General features: G+C 35.5%; 1 long non-coding RNA gene across 1 annotated transcript; it reads left to right on the forward strand.

Annotated features, from left to right (window-relative positions):
• The first annotated feature begins 733 nt into the window (after nucleotides 1-733).
• On the forward strand, nucleotides 734-1,091 carry LOC149226958 (uncharacterized). The gene is made up of 2 exons (XR_016247077.1): nucleotides 734-777; nucleotides 896-1,091. It is a non-coding gene; the product is annotated as an uncharacterized LOC149226958 (long non-coding RNA).
• The last annotated feature ends 15,053 nt before the right edge of the window (nucleotides 1,092-16,144 follow it).

Consider the following 16,144-nt stretch of genomic DNA (forward strand, 5'->3'; position numbering starts at 1 on the left):
AAAAATGTTTTATTTATTTACCATACCTCTCATTTATTTATATTTTTATTAATTTACCATACCTCTTTTATAAATATGGTATTTGGCCCATAGGATTCACTTAAATAAAACCTATTCTTGAAAATGGGCGAATGGATTCACTTAAATAAAACCTATTCTTGAAAATGGGTGAATGGAAGGTTGTAAGTCCTAATTTCAAGGGCTAAATTTACCTTTTTTATCCTCTCCCTTTCCCTTAAAATAAGGTGGGCTATTTGAGGTGATTTGTAAAAATGTACTATGATACAAAATATTCTCCCACTAAAAATTTAAAACTCCTTAATTTCGCCCTTCCCTACCACGGTGGGGTTTTTGGTATGGAAATTTAGCAACCCTAAAGCCTATCTTCTATGCCTTTTCTTCCTTACCAGAGCGAGTTCAACAGAGAAAGCAATGAGAATATATTGGTCCTCCTCTCTCAACGAGGTAAACCCTTAAATATTTGGTTCTGCATTTGGGTGTTATTCTCTATACAATTCCTAATCATTCTTTATATGTGAAAAGGTTTTGGGTATGATTCGCTTAAAGGATGACGTGGGGATTCAGGGCTCCCACTCATAATCACTCTTGTTACCCAGAAATATCAGTAAGGTATTGCCTCACCATCAACGGCTTTCTTGGTAATTAATTCTTACACATAATCACAAGTCTGATGTTCACATTGGAGGTTTCCTTGTTCCCTCTACTGAACAGGTCCAACTATATCTAGGATATTTCTATCCCATGCCTATTATACAGGTGTTGATATGCTTCCTAAATTTTTGTTCCTGTGAGTAAGGGTTTAATGCTTATTAAATATATCTGGTCATGCTTATTACTTACTAACTCCCCTATCCTGGTGTTTGGATTGGTGCAGGTATTCCACCATCCTTTCCCCAAATCAATGTAAAGTCTACCATATTTACATGCATAATGATATGGAATTCGGCTCCTTCCAGGTTAGTTCGTTTGTACAAACTGCCTCCTCATGAGGACGCCCTAATGGAAATTGGAAATTGCAATTCATGTTTTTATTAATGCTACTAGTTTCCTTATGGGTTTAAAAATTTCAATGCCAGGAGAGCTCCTAGATCTTGAGTTAGTCTACTGTTTAGACAATGTCCACATTATACCCCATTTTGAGGGTTTTAGAGTTCTCTTTGTTCTCCATTGTGTTTTACGTTTAAGCAGGCCTCCTATAATAAGGCTAGAGTTGTAAGGACTTGTTAATAAACATTATTTTTTTTTGTTTTTTTCTCGACACACTTATAAAACCCTCACGTATGGAGTTGCTATTTTCTGAATTTCTATATGAGAAAAACTGACAGTAATATTACGATAGGGTTATATTTAAATGACTCAAATCAAAGTTTACCTCTATTCTGTTTGTATCAATTGTTGAGTACTTTTGAATCACATTCATGTTTCAGTTAATAACATAAATGTATTTTTCTTATCATTCAATTATTAGAGTAAACACTCTTGTAATCTAGTTTGAGGTCTCCACTCCCATTTGCAGTTCCCTTTGATCAATTACTGGATTAGAATGCACACTCGTTGTAAGTAATGTATTTTTCTTACTATGCGGGAACTATTTGAGTAATTATTTAATAGATAGTTAACTATTTGGTCAGTAATTTCTAATTTAATGTTCACTAAATGTTTCAGTGTTTTTCTTTGCAATGAGCAGTTCCAGTGAATATTCCCAATTATTGGCATTTTTAATAGCTTTGCGAAGTATGTTTAGTCAAAACATTCCAACAGTTCTGGGTTTTTCTAGTAATCTTGCAATGAATGTTTTATGGTAATTTTTCAACACATTCGGGTGTTTTCATTTGTTTTTTTTTCATTTTGTTTACTATTTCCTTGAGTAACTATGCATATTAAAACATAAGCCTGTTGTCAAGAAAATAATTGACTTGCTATTAGGGAATTGTTTTGGTAATTTCTTGAGGAATAATTTGACCAGTTGATCAATGAATATCAAATGAAAGTGGAGCAACGATTTTGTGTTTTTGTAATGAATATTTCCACTGAGCATATTAGAAGTTCTGGCATTCTTAGAAAGTTTAGAGAGAATAGACTCCACTGTATATTTCAACAGACCTGTGTATTTTCAGTTATTTTGCAACGAGTGTGTCATTGGATAGCCCAAAAATTCTCAGCGTTTCTTTTCTTCTTTTCTCTCTGATATCTATTTGGCTGGCGAGTGAAGTAATTCTTCTCTTGGAATAATATGAGATCTATTCATCACCCTATTTGGCTATCTGTCTGAAACATAGTCGCTACTCCATCCTAAGGCTATATTTATTTACTCTTAAAATGATTATCTCTTTGTAGCTGTAGATACGAGTGTGTGTTGTCTTATGAAATATCTATCCAAAAATCATATGCCTATAGCCATATCTTTCCCAATACAATAATTAATTTATATTCATGGTTTCATTTTTAATTTCCTTCCACCTAATACTAGATCTCTGTAGTATTTCCTTCATACCATCTCACAGGTTTTATGTCACTAGTCTATAATTATTTACCGTTAATAACCCCTCTAATTTCCAACCAACCTACCATTTAAGAAATTGAGAGGATCCCCTAAGAAGATTGCTACCTAGGGAGTAATCAATAAATCGTCACTGGGTGGTTTGAAATTTCCAGCCATATAACTGTATTGTCTCCTCTCAATGAGGGATCTCTACTCAAATGTCATCGTAGTAAAGGATGTTCCTCCTTATTAGTTTTTCTCCCTTACCTCAACTTTGCACATGCAACCATGCATGCAATCTCATTCCTTTAATTCTCTGATCTATTCTTATTGTAATCAAGTATAGAAAAAAACTCTACACTTTTTCTAACATCGTAGTGCATATAATAACAAAACCTAATTCTATACAAGGTTGCAAAGCAAACTACTCTAACATAAAATTAAAGTTAAAAAGCTTCGTTACATGAATTATAATGGTACTCATAGATATCATTTCCACTGCAGTGAACTAACCTTACATTCTGTTACATAGTAAATACACCATACTTAAATCTTTAATCTACAAAATAATAAAATATCTAAATCTCTAACCAGCAAATTGATATGGAAATTGTGTTTGAGACCGCACTGATCCTCCCAACCATGGACAAACCTTTGATCCTTCCCCCAAGCTAAGATGACTTTTCTAGAACTCAGTAACATCTACTGATTCCACATAATTTCTTTTTAACATTATTCTTCCCACGTATTTTTCCTTGGCAGCGTCGTGCCTTTCAGGTATCTATTACCCCTCTAGCCTAGGCTTTTCTTTATTTTTTCCTAAAAATCCTTATTTTATCTCCTACAACTCTTTTCTTGGTATTTATCTCCCACCAAGTATAAATACACACACACACACACATATATATTCTAGGAATTTTAATTCAAATCTGATTTACTTTAGATTTGGGCAAGCATCTTTTACTCTAGTGTTTTTGTCTCTACAATTTCTAGATTTATTCCAAAAAATTATTTATTTAATTAAATCAACTGTTCTTGATGATCAACTCATCATAGCTCATTTTTCAAACATACAAATAATAACTCTATATAAAAATAAATTGTTTCTACAATAATGCGTGTCTTACATGAGGGGTATTACAGGTCCTCACAAGGTATTGCAAAAGATTCGCACTATGGCATACAAGTTGGATCGTCTTGTATCTTTCTAGGTATAGCCAATTTTCCATGTTTCATTCTTAAAGAAGGTTATAGGTGGTAAGCTCCCAATTCAAACAATCTTTCCAGAACTTGATGAGCAAGGAAAAATCATATTGGAGCCTAAAGAAGTCACATTAAAAATTACCTGACAACTATGAAATTGATCAATTTGAGAGTATCTCATGAAGTCGAAGAACTTACCCACTAATGATTCCACATGGGAGGATGATAATTTTATACATAAGCATCCAGAACTACACATGCATTGAGAACAACATTTTTTTGAAGGAAAGGGGCATGTTAGGTCCCTATAATACTAGTGTAGCCCCCATATTGTTATTGTTGTACCCTTACATTATTATTGTTATGTATGTGTAACACCCCTCCCTCATGTACTATATTATTGTAAGTTACCTAAGCTAAGTAAAAGCTAGGTATGATATTCTGCCTTGTGTGTTAAAGGTTATAGACCTAAGCTGAGGAAAGCTAGGTGATATGTAATAAGAAAAGCAATGTATTATCAAAATAAATTAATAAAATAAATCACTTGGAGGGTGGAGCACCAAGAGAGGGGAGAAGCTTGCCAAATCCCATGAGGAATGGGATAGAGATTAACCTTTCATGATAAGCTTCTAGATGTGATTCTAGACAAGCTTGCGTGGATTAGATATCCATCAGATGGATGGGAGATAAAGATCCATCAAACATAAAAGCTTTGTGGGAGATCAAGGCAATCTTTTATGTGGAAAAGCATCGTGGGAGATAAAGACGAGCTTTTCCAGACAAGACCTAGGCAAATGGAAAAATCCATAAAGCGGGATGCTGCTAATGGTAACTAAATCATCAAAGAGGGTATTAAATACCTAGTGCATTGGTCAATTGAGTTAGTTGATCCTTGGCAATATATTCGGCTTGGGGGGAATTATAGGTGATTCATGGCTCGGTGGTGGTGCTCCTCCCTCTAAGTGAGATTTAGTTGGTGTCATTCACATGGAATGGTTGTATGTTGATTCTTATACTCTCTCTTTGTTACTGTTCCAATTTCTTTATGAGTAGTTTTTCTTAGTTCTAAGAATATTCAAAGGAATTACCTATGTTTGGATATTAATAGATTTAATGATGTTCCCTCTATTCAGACGAGATTTACTTGCATGGTATGTAATCATGTTTAAATACTTACTTGACAGGATGTTAAATCATTATGGTTGGCTTAATTCCCTCTCTTATGCAAATGATGGTAGAGTTATGCATGTGATAAACATATGAATGTATATGCATGTCAGAGATATTATAATCATGTTTATATTTGAAGGTTTATGCATGTGAAGGAGTTATGCACAAATGTATTCCATATAATTGTTGATGAATCTTGCATGCTGCTTAAAGAACTGATGATGTCATGTCTCCCACTCGTACTGGGATTTTTAATCCTTGTTCTTAGCCTATTTAGCTACAAAAAGTCTCAGTCATTTATTTCCAATATGATGAGATATGGATATGAAATAGTTCTATTAATTGTATGCTAAAAATTAACCCTTGTCCTAGTTGCGCCTTAATGAATAAAGGTTGATCTAAAAAAATATTGTAATCACTATATCAGTAATGATTGATTTAATACACTCATGATGGTCACTAAAAATCCAGCTGTAAATGAAGATTTTGTTAATTGAATGGACCCTAAGGGCGAAATTTCTAGGTAGGAAAAGAGGTTCGTTACAGTATGCCTTGACTATATTCTGACCCTTTAGAATCCTATATATACCAAGGACGTCTTTTCATTTATATCATCCAAGAATTATTCATTTGTGTGATGTAAAAGGAGGTTTCCCCCTCGAAGAGGCTTATTTTCAAGTCATTGATTTATCTTTTCTCATATTTTCTGAGATTGTTACATAACATGAAACAAATACGGATTGTTGAGTTCCAACAATCTCCCCGTATCATTTTGAGCAAGGTGAGTTTCAAACTTAATACTTGTTAGTCTAATACCACTTGTTGGATTCCTAATTTCGTTTTGATCAAAACCCACATGTGTTAGTCTCCAAAACAATTTCAAAGTTAGGATCCATGAGAAGAAATTAGTCCATGTCATGAAACAAAGGGGGACATTGAACCGATGTGCAATATGGCCAATCAACGACTATGTTAAGCACTATAACATAAGGAAATATCCCACCTTTCTAAATATCATTAAAAAAACCATAATTAACATTTGAAAATTGTATGGTAGATAGTGGAGCTACAAATAATAGTATGCCTCTTTCTATTATCCAAGCTCATAATTTAGAATGCATTAAATATTATGAAACATAAGAAATCATTTATGAAATTCGATTTATAAATGTTCTAGCTTATGAAAAGATTATATATCTCAATGCATGGATACATTTTACACCACATATTTGAATAATCACTACTATTATTGTGCTATATCTACAAGTAGCATATGGTATTGTCCTAGGAAGATAATGGTGTTTAACTTTAGGAGGGTATATAGTGAATGATGGAAACTACATGATACTTCCTAATAAAGAAGGTGGTTTTACTTTTGTTCCCAATTAACCATAAAGTCCTATTAATTTTAGGAACAATGAAATTGAATTAGTTGTGAATTGAATTATATTGATATTAGTCATGGAAATTATGTTTTTATAATCGAATATGGTGTAAATTTATGTACATAATAGTATTCAAAACTCTTTCAAATGTTTTTGCTAAATGTTCTTTCATGGTGCTTCTTTAAGTGCCATATTAAGAGTTGGTGTAATATTTAAATGCGCTCAAGGAGATTTGATCCCAAATGAAATTCAATTTCACTTTAATTGTACCAATAATGAACGTGAGTATGGGACATTGATTTAATTCTTGTTTCTTTCTCATCAAATGGAAATTAAAGATATCATTATTAGGAAGATTAAAGAATTATTATCAATAAAATTCACAAGAAGCATAATAGAATGAAGAATAAGTTAAATTCTTTTGATAGTAGAGGTTAGAAATTGATCCAAAATTTTAATTAATTTAATATATTGTTTATTCCAATGGAAAAGAATCAAAGAGGTAACTCTTTAGTAGAAGCATCCTCATTATTTAGTCCAAGTTCAAATCGTAATTCATTTCATGTCAAAGTAATGTTTCATCCATTTTCATTTGATAATGAAGACTTTTGGAAAGTTCCTGATAATTAAGAAGAATATTGAGTTATTTACTATACAAGATGATGAATATTGAAATACCTATTCATATGGAATATCTATTGACTCAAGATGATCAAATCCAAATGATTAAACCAATAAAATATTACTCATTTAAGAATATCCAAGAAGTGCAAAAATGGATATAAAAAGTGTACAAGATCCAAGATTTGCAAATTTGAGAAGCACATGTATTTAGTAGGAAGTGGATCACTATATTAATTGTTTCAAAGGTTGATCTAGGATGATGTTTCTTGGACATATGATGAATTAAACGAACATGAATACATAATTATTCAACATATAATTCCTATAAAGGACAAAGGAAATATTGTTATGAAAAATCCAAGGATAATTTATTTTAAATTGAAGCCTTTAGTTGAATTAGAGCTGAAGAAATGGAAAAGGCAACAATAATTTTCTCAACCCAATATTATAATTTTGTCAACCCAATATTTTTTTTGAATATGTAATCGCGTAGTAGTAAGAAAGAACAATGGTGGAAGGCATTGTGTTACTTAAAAAGAAAGGAATAGTGGAAGTCCTTTCAAAATTTAAGAATGAATATGTATAGTGTGAATGGTGTGCATTAGAGAAAGAAGATAGGGAAGATTCTCTTACAATAACAAAAAGATGGGAATTCTTGAGCTAATACACATAGATGAGTGTGGCCCTATGGAAACTATGTCATTGGGCAGAGCTTCATATTTTCTTATTTTCTTTGATAATAAAACTAAATACCTATGGTTCTACTTTATTTAAAGAAAAGATGATGTATTTGAATATTTTGAAGAATTTATAAATATGTCTGAAAAGCAAACATGAATTACATGAAGATCCATAAGTTAGATTAAGGGGGAGAATACACATAAGGGGAATTCAAAAACTATTGCAAAAGACATGGAATTTAGAAACATTTTATAGTTTCACATACCTGACAATATAATGATGTAGCATAAAGGAAAAACAAAACATTTTTTGAGTGTGCTCAAATCATGATAAAAGGTAAAAAAATCTCTAATAGTTTTTAGGCTAAAGCAATTAGAATTGTTGTATATTTGAAAAATATGTATTAAATATATTTTAGATTATAGAATATATTATGAATCATTCATGGATATAAGCCAGTAGTGATTCATTTTAGAATATTTGAAAGAAAAACATTTTCTCATGTTCATAAAGAATATATGAGAAAGTTTGATGACAAGGCAATCAAGTGGATCTATTTTCATTATTAATCTAATTATAAAGCCTATAAATGTATGATCTAATGAATCACATATTATTTTCAAGAAGAGATGTGATATTTCATGAATATATATATATATATATATATATATATATATATATATATATATATATATATATATATATATATACATACATACATACATGATTCCAAAAGAGGGAGACGACAATGTATGGAACCTACATGAATATAGAAAAGTAGAAGAAGGTGAAGAACAATAATTTATGTTGAAAAACAAGATAACATTGAAGATCTGTTGAGGGTACTGGATCCACCAACATTCAAGTGATATCTCGGGTATGAAGTCTCAACTAGACCCCACACCATTTGGTGTAGGAGTCCCATTCGGTATGATGGACCAGTTTCCATTATCTTAAAGATATGCCTTAGCTCTTGCTTGTCAGTACATGAGAGTGGTATACTCAGTCTTCAAAAAGTGATGTTTGTGTGCCTCATGAGTGCTTAGTGTAACTTGTGTCTAAGTTCCTTCACTACAAAGGGGGGAGGGTGAGAGTGAGTCTCAAGTCGAAAGGGAGTAGTCCCAACTTCGGTAGAGACATAAAACACAACAACATCTGCACAAATTTCGGTGGAGTAGTCCACATGAATGTAGAAGTCACATAAACAAAGGTGACCAAATAACACATACAACACCTAGCAGAGTAGTCCACATGAGTGTGATGGTCATTATAACTAGTTTACAAGAATGAGTTTGTCTAGTGTCCGATGAAGTAGTCCACATGGGCAAGACAACGATAACAACGATACAACACATTTCCAATAGGGAAAATTTTAGGGGCTAATATTCGCAGATGGGCTAATTTTCCATGCTTTTTCCAAAAAAAGATTCACCAATTCCCATTTTTTCCTAAAAGTGATTCACCCAAATTTTATAATATTTTTTTTTATACCTTAAAAATCGCCAAAACTTTATAGAGACTATATAAAATCATTAGAAGTTTGAATTTTTTTACTAAAATAGCACCAAGAATTAAATATTTTGCAAATTATCAATCAGTGAGAATTGCCAAGATTTCTAATATTTAAGATAAATTTCCATCCTTAAAATTTTTCCAGATTTCCAACAACATATGCACTAAAACAACCAAAATAGTTCGACTATAGTAATAAAATTTAAGGCAACATGCATTAGAATCATCCAAAGAATAATCTTACAAATGAATACAATACATCTTTGAAAACGTGCTAGCCTGTGACTGGATTCCGAATTAAATGAATGTTCTAAGACACATTCGTACCCCATACATCCCTAACTAGAGTAGTGGATCATTTTAGCGATTTCTCACTCCTCAAAGAAACGATTATAGACTCTCAAGGCTATGTGGGAGGAGCCAAGGTGAAAAATCCTTTGCTGTATAAATAAGGGGGTGTATATAGCCAAGGGTGAAACTGACCCTTGTGACTGTTTGACTTCCCTCATCACTATTCGACTTACATGAATCTTCTACTTACATACTCTTTGACTTCAGTCGTGGGTTTGTTAGACTTCCACATTACATTTCATTGATTACAACAAGTATGACCCATAATAGTGGTGTGGCTGAGACGACTCATGACATAATACAACATGACACTGCTGGTATGCACATGTTGGCTGTGTTGCTCATGTCAAGTTGTTGTGCTGTTGAGTGATGCGTGTGCTCTCAGTGTATCATATCTTCACCTTCGCATGACAAAGCATGCACAGTCTTTGATGGTCTTGGTGTTCTCTTGATGGTTCATGCATGTGCATGTGTCTCCTTCATATGCTACTTTGCATGCTTTGTGTGTATGTACAAACGTGAGAAAGTCTTCTAGCATGCACTCTTTGTTCATCCCATTCATCATCGTGCCATGTCTCATCCATGTACCTATTTCTGCAATCACTCATGATGAGATGACATCAAATCTAGAAATCCCCTAGTCTACCATGATGCATTATATTTCCTTTCTGGGTTAAGGTGATCGAGAGAGAGGACAATGATTTGAAACAAAGTAGATCACATGTTAGGCTGGGATGTGAGGCTTCGGGACACTGTTAGAAAAATGTGCAGATGTCATTGGGAGGTTGGATTGAGCGATCTAGGCCAACAGTGACATTTGCGGGAGATGACTCAGCTGGAAGGCAAAATTCCGTAGTTTTTCCGGGAAGGCAGTGCAGGTAGTAGGAAGCACTAGCAGTGAAAACCATGCATTTTTCTAGAGGAGGCAGGGATCCAATTGCGAGAGCATTGGAAATGAAAACTGCACAGTTTCCTGAAGGAGGCTAGGATCAGGCCATGCAAGCTTGCTGGTCAGAACTGCATAGATCTGGGAGTCAGTCAAGCAAGAGATAACTGCAGAGTTTGTAGACTAAGTGGAGTGTCAGGTAGCTAGTGGACTGTCAATGAAAAATACACAGTTTTCAAGAGGGGTGGAGAGCATGCCAGTAGGGGGACTCCCTCACAAAAGGTGTCTTCCTCTCATGTTTGTGCAGTTTTTACAGGCAGTGTAGGTAAGCAGGTTGGAGAGCTACTGTGCAATTTTGGAGATGAGTACAACCCTGGGTCACAGCTCAGGTCACGTTTTCTGGTTCACTAGTGGGAGGCTTGATGGATAGGCTTGTGAGAAGCGGATATTGAAATGGATTCTTGGGCAACTTCTTCATTGTTTTGGGTGACAGACAGCTAGCTTGATTTCGGAACTGTGGAGTGCAGAATGCCTGGAGGATAGCCTCAATCTTTGTGTAGTTCTGGGCAACAGTACAAGGCCATTGAGGGCTAAGACTACATAGTTAAGCTTAGTGGAGGTCTAGCTGATGGAGGGTGGTTCGGTCGATAGATATTTGGAAAAACAGCTAAATGTGTGAGTGATTAAACTCATGTATATGTGAACTTGAGAAGACACACTCAACATGACTCAACAATGAGACACCTTAAACAAATGAGACAAAATTTCTCAATGTGACTGTGTAAAGGTTGAGAGCAACAAATGTGACACTTGAGATATATCATTGAATGACCGTGATGAAACTTTCACCACATTGTTTACAACTTCGTGTATGAGTGTGATAGATGCTTACATAGCGAAAAAAACTCATACACACAAAGACAGACCTTCAACGTCACTAGAACAAGGTCGCAAGAATGACATAGAATTCAACATGCTCAAGAGGAAACACAAGTGAAAAGGAAGTAAGACATGTAGAGGAAACACATGAAATGATTCTTTTGTGTTTGCACACATGTATGTTACTGAAGATAGGATGATATGACAATGACAAGAAATCCCACAAACCCAACTAATAGGTGTACTTTGAAAGGTTTTATTTACTTACCATACTTACCCTTGGTATAATCATGCATCTGACGAAGTTTCCATGTGGTCCTGATATTTTTCATCACTTGGTCTCTTGGTCCTTCTCCTTAACTCCTTGGGACTGATCTTGGCATGTCAAATTTTCGTGTAGTCACTGAGAGATAGATCAACTCAGTTTCAGTGGGGAGTGACTGTTGTCGAGATGAAGTCCGGGAGGCCCATTTGCGCAGATTTTGAATGCAAGATAGATAGGGAAGTGAGGACCACATTGCGCAGTTTTGAGGCACAAGACATTAATATGGGATGGGGTCCTGGGAGGACACCTTTGCATAGTCTGGGTCGCAGGGGCTTCACTTAGTTAACCTTTGACATATCATGTGCGTTCGTCGCATATTAAACAGTACCCTTAATTTGAATACATATTGGGAAATACCTCTAAAAATAACATTATTTAACCCCCTACGAATACAAACCCAATACACCTTCCCGATATAAAAGACCCCTACTTTCACTAGATATTGTAGGTATCCATTTTTTCATTAATATTTTTTATATCGCTTTATATTTTTTCATTAACTTTGAGCTCCATTTTTATACCTACCAATAAAAAAGCCCTTTACCCCCTATATATCCCCCAATATATTATGTCATTTTTACCTCAATTTATATCCCCCAATATGAATGCACGTGATATGGTATTTCTCCCCTAGTGAAGCCCCTGTGTTCTGGGTGCAGTGCGGCCCTGACAATTGAGAGGCAATACTATGCAATTTCTAGATGCAAAGCACTCTAGATGCAAAGCACTCCTGCGGGATGGGTTCTAGGTGGATACATCTGCACAGTTTCAGGTTGCAAGACAGACTGAGTAGCTGAGGGACAATATTGTGCAGTTTCTGGAGATCACGAGTTCCATCTAGGGGAAGGAAACTAGAGGAAACCACTACATAGTTTTGGATGCCAAGGGATGCTAGAGTCTGTGCACTATGAAGCTCCAACAGGCAAGGGAGAAAGCTTGAGGGTTGTAGAAGCAAAGTACATATTTCTGGGAAGATGGATGAGGCTAGGTTTCTCGGGACATGAGCTAAGTGTGAGATGAGTGAAACATATGTAAAAAATGATAGGATTCGACTATGATCACATGCGAACACTTAGTGATACAACGTAGACCATCCAAAATGTATAAAACATACTCTGCTTGATGCAACAACCTTCATGACTAGAGAGTGTGAAGTGAGTGTGAAACGTGTCTATGTAATCAAAATAAATCATACATACAATATATCCCTTGAAGAAAAACAACATTCCCTTTATAGGACAAACAAAAATCCCTATGCCCAAAGATGACACATGCTGCATAAAGATGAGAACATGAAAAACTCTTTAGATCAAGGAGGGGAAGCTTGAGATCATCAACTTACCAACAAGTGACGAAGGACTATCAATTGCAGGATCCAAGGTAGGCTCCGAAATTTTTATGCGAGCCAAAATTTTGGAGGGTAGTTGTAGCTGCTAAAACATTAGCGACACAATAGTAGAACTCTAGCTCTCTTTATGGACCTTATTCAGTGAAAAGTGAGTCTAACCCTTCTAGAAGTATTGTTCGAGTCTTTAATCGTGATGGCTTCCACACTAGCTTGTGTGAAAGATGTAGTCCCTAACATTCTCTTAATCGGTGAGCACACATTCCAAGCCAAGTCAACTTAGTTGTTTAGATTGGGGATAAGGAGTATATGAATGGACAAGTAATATAATTGTCAGAGTTTAAGTTTCATCTTTGGTGTTGCTCCACTTCTAGTAGGCCTGAAGAGTACCATGAAAGAGTCACGCAAAAACATAAGCATCGCTCTACTACCAGCGAGATTGGTCAGTACCTTGGCAGAGTTACTTGTATCACCTTTATGAGCTGGAAGCCTTTTTCTTCATTCACCTTATTCATTTTTCATTTTTTTTCAAAGAATTGTGCATGGGCGCTTATTTATTTAAGAGGTGGAAGAGGGATCCCAACGTATTGAGAGAAGAATTGGTTATTCATTCAGAGAAATATGTTATATATACCTTTGACATACTTGTTAAAGTTTTCCCCCTCACCTTACTCTACTTGATTGAGTTGAAAAGGGTTAACCCAAAGGAACTGATTAGAGTAGGCGGTACTAGTTAACAATGCAAGCATTGTGTTTTCACCAAGAGTCACTCTGAACAAAACACATTTTCCATCAAGGAATCATCGACTCAATATAACAAGCTCTTTTTAAAGAGGAAAATAGATAACCAGATGTTGATAGATGTACAAGTCCTCTTAGATTTTTCCGACTTCTCTCAAGAGCCAAACACAGTTTCATGAGAGGCTGACTTATGGGTACAAGCAAGAAAATAAAGAAAAAGAAAAAATAAGAAGTAAAGAGGAAGAAAAACAAGTAAGGAAAGGAAGCAAGAAAGAAAACAAAACCAAGTAATCAAGAAAAGCTAACATGCAAACCAGAAAGAAAAGAAAAGAAAGAAAGCAAAGACTACTCCTACTCCTATGCTAAATAGTGCATGGACCTACTCATGTAAAGTGATATTTTCAGTGTAGTAACTGGCGCATTGGCTAGCCCATGTTGGCAAAGGCATGGTAAACAAGAAAGATATACATGTAAACTAATGAACAAGAAAGATAGAACAATTAAGACCAACACGATTCAAGTTCTGAAACATCCATAGAAAATAAAAGAGTGAATGCACAAGACAAATATTCTACAGATGTACCATGGTGTTGCTACGTATTGCGTGCATATGGTAAACATATACACTCTTTCGACTGTGATATATGAGTGAAAATGAGAAATACAGACAAATTATTCTTTTCAATCATGTTTGTTGTGTAAGATTCCTCCAAGGCATGAGCGATGGGATCATGTGATTCGAGTGGAGGAAATAAAATTTCCATATTAGATTGATCTTCAATGTGAAACAAAGAGTGATCAGGAGCCTTGGGTGTTTCAATTTTTCTTTTATCAGAAGTGGAACTAATCTCAGGACAACGGGGGCCTGACATAACCATCAACAAATGCTAAAGTGCCTCGACAACCTACAGGGTTTCCACTTCGTCAATAGATAGATCATCGAAGACCAGTGTCATAGAAAGATTAACAACGAATGAATCAACATTGTGATCAAATGAATAAGTACAAATATCATGACAACCATGATTAGAAAATTTAGGATGTTCGTCGGCATCCTCATGATCAGATGAATCATGCAGAGGGTTTGATGAGAAACAAGGATGTTCAACCTCTCTGCTTTCAGGAATGAGAGATGGTAGATGGGACAGATTTTTAGAGGAAGATGTGTCCTCTCCACAATGTAATGACATGCTGACATCCGGTGTGTCCTGTGAATTATCGGAAGTAGAAACATCTGAAGATGAGTTTTCATAAGGAAAATCAAAAGTGGGAAAATCGCAAGAGATGCGAGGATAGAGAGGATGAGGCACGGATGGAAGGGATTCATCCTTCACCACAGGTTCTTCTTCAGATTCCTGCACACACTAATCATGAATGGTAGCGCAAATTGGATACACAACACCAACTCTGTTGAGAACTTGATCCTAGTGAACACAAGATGTGGAGTCCTGTTATGGGAGAACATCACACAGTACAATCTAGAGGATCAATGGAACGTGGGGATGGAGGTTGAGGGAACAAGTCCACGTGACAAATAGCAGGTTTGCAAGCCAAATCTGCACAGACATTAAGAGCAGGTGGGGTGGGAGGATGTGACAATTCAGCATATGTGTGCACACCTTCTCGCACTTCGTACTACAGAGATAAGGCAGTTTGATTAGAAGATGAGAGACAGTGACTTGTGACAGTGACCTTACTTGCCTTAGATTTGGTAGCTCTAACACCAAGGTATGATAGGAGGGGTTCGAATGATTCTAAGAATTGTAGATTTTCAGATATGTAAATAAGATACTTAAATCTTCCATCGAGCAATTCCCAATCAATTTGATCTTCAGTAAATCAGTATGCAAGATTACAAAAGTGTTTGTGAAATTTCTCAATGGATTCATCAGGTCTTTCCATAATTTCAGAATTTCTTTATTGAGTGCTTTATGATAAAAATGATTAAAAGCATGGGCTATCTTTGTGTACAACTGATGGAAAGAGTGAATATATTTCTCGGGCAGTGTGACCCACCATAGCAGTGGGTGCCTTTGAAGAGTGAATGTGAACAACGTGAAGGTCATGTAATCTTCATGGATTTCATGCCTTTCGCAGGAGCCTATGATGGAAACTGCGTGTCTAAGCAAGGTTTCTCTGCCTTCACCATCGTATGTATTAAGTGATAAGTCATTCCAGATCTTCTCTGAGATTTTAAAGTCCTTTCCATTAGACATACACTTTGGAAGAGGAATTCTGTGGTTAGTCATGATAAGTATGTGAAGATTAAAAACATATTGTGAGGACTCATCTAGTCATCTATCCCTCCTTCTAGCGCTAGAAATTTTGATGGTGCTGGATCTGCCAACATTCAGGGGGATCTCCCTAGTATGAACTCCAGACTAGACCTCACCTAGTTTGGTGTAGGAACCTCATCTGGTATGATGGATCGGTTGCCATTATATTAAAGATATGCCTTAGCTCTTGCTTGTTAGCACATGATATTGGTATAATCAGTCTTCAAACAACGAGGTTCATGTGGCTGGTGAGTGCTTAGTCT

Source organism: Pinus tabuliformis, chromosome J (assembly GCF_031772625.1).
Source record: "Pinus tabuliformis cultivar Carrire ecotype Pingquan chromosome J, CPIR1, whole genome shotgun sequence".
Classification (NCBI taxonomy): Eukaryota; Viridiplantae; Streptophyta; class Pinopsida; order Pinales; family Pinaceae; genus Pinus; species Pinus tabuliformis.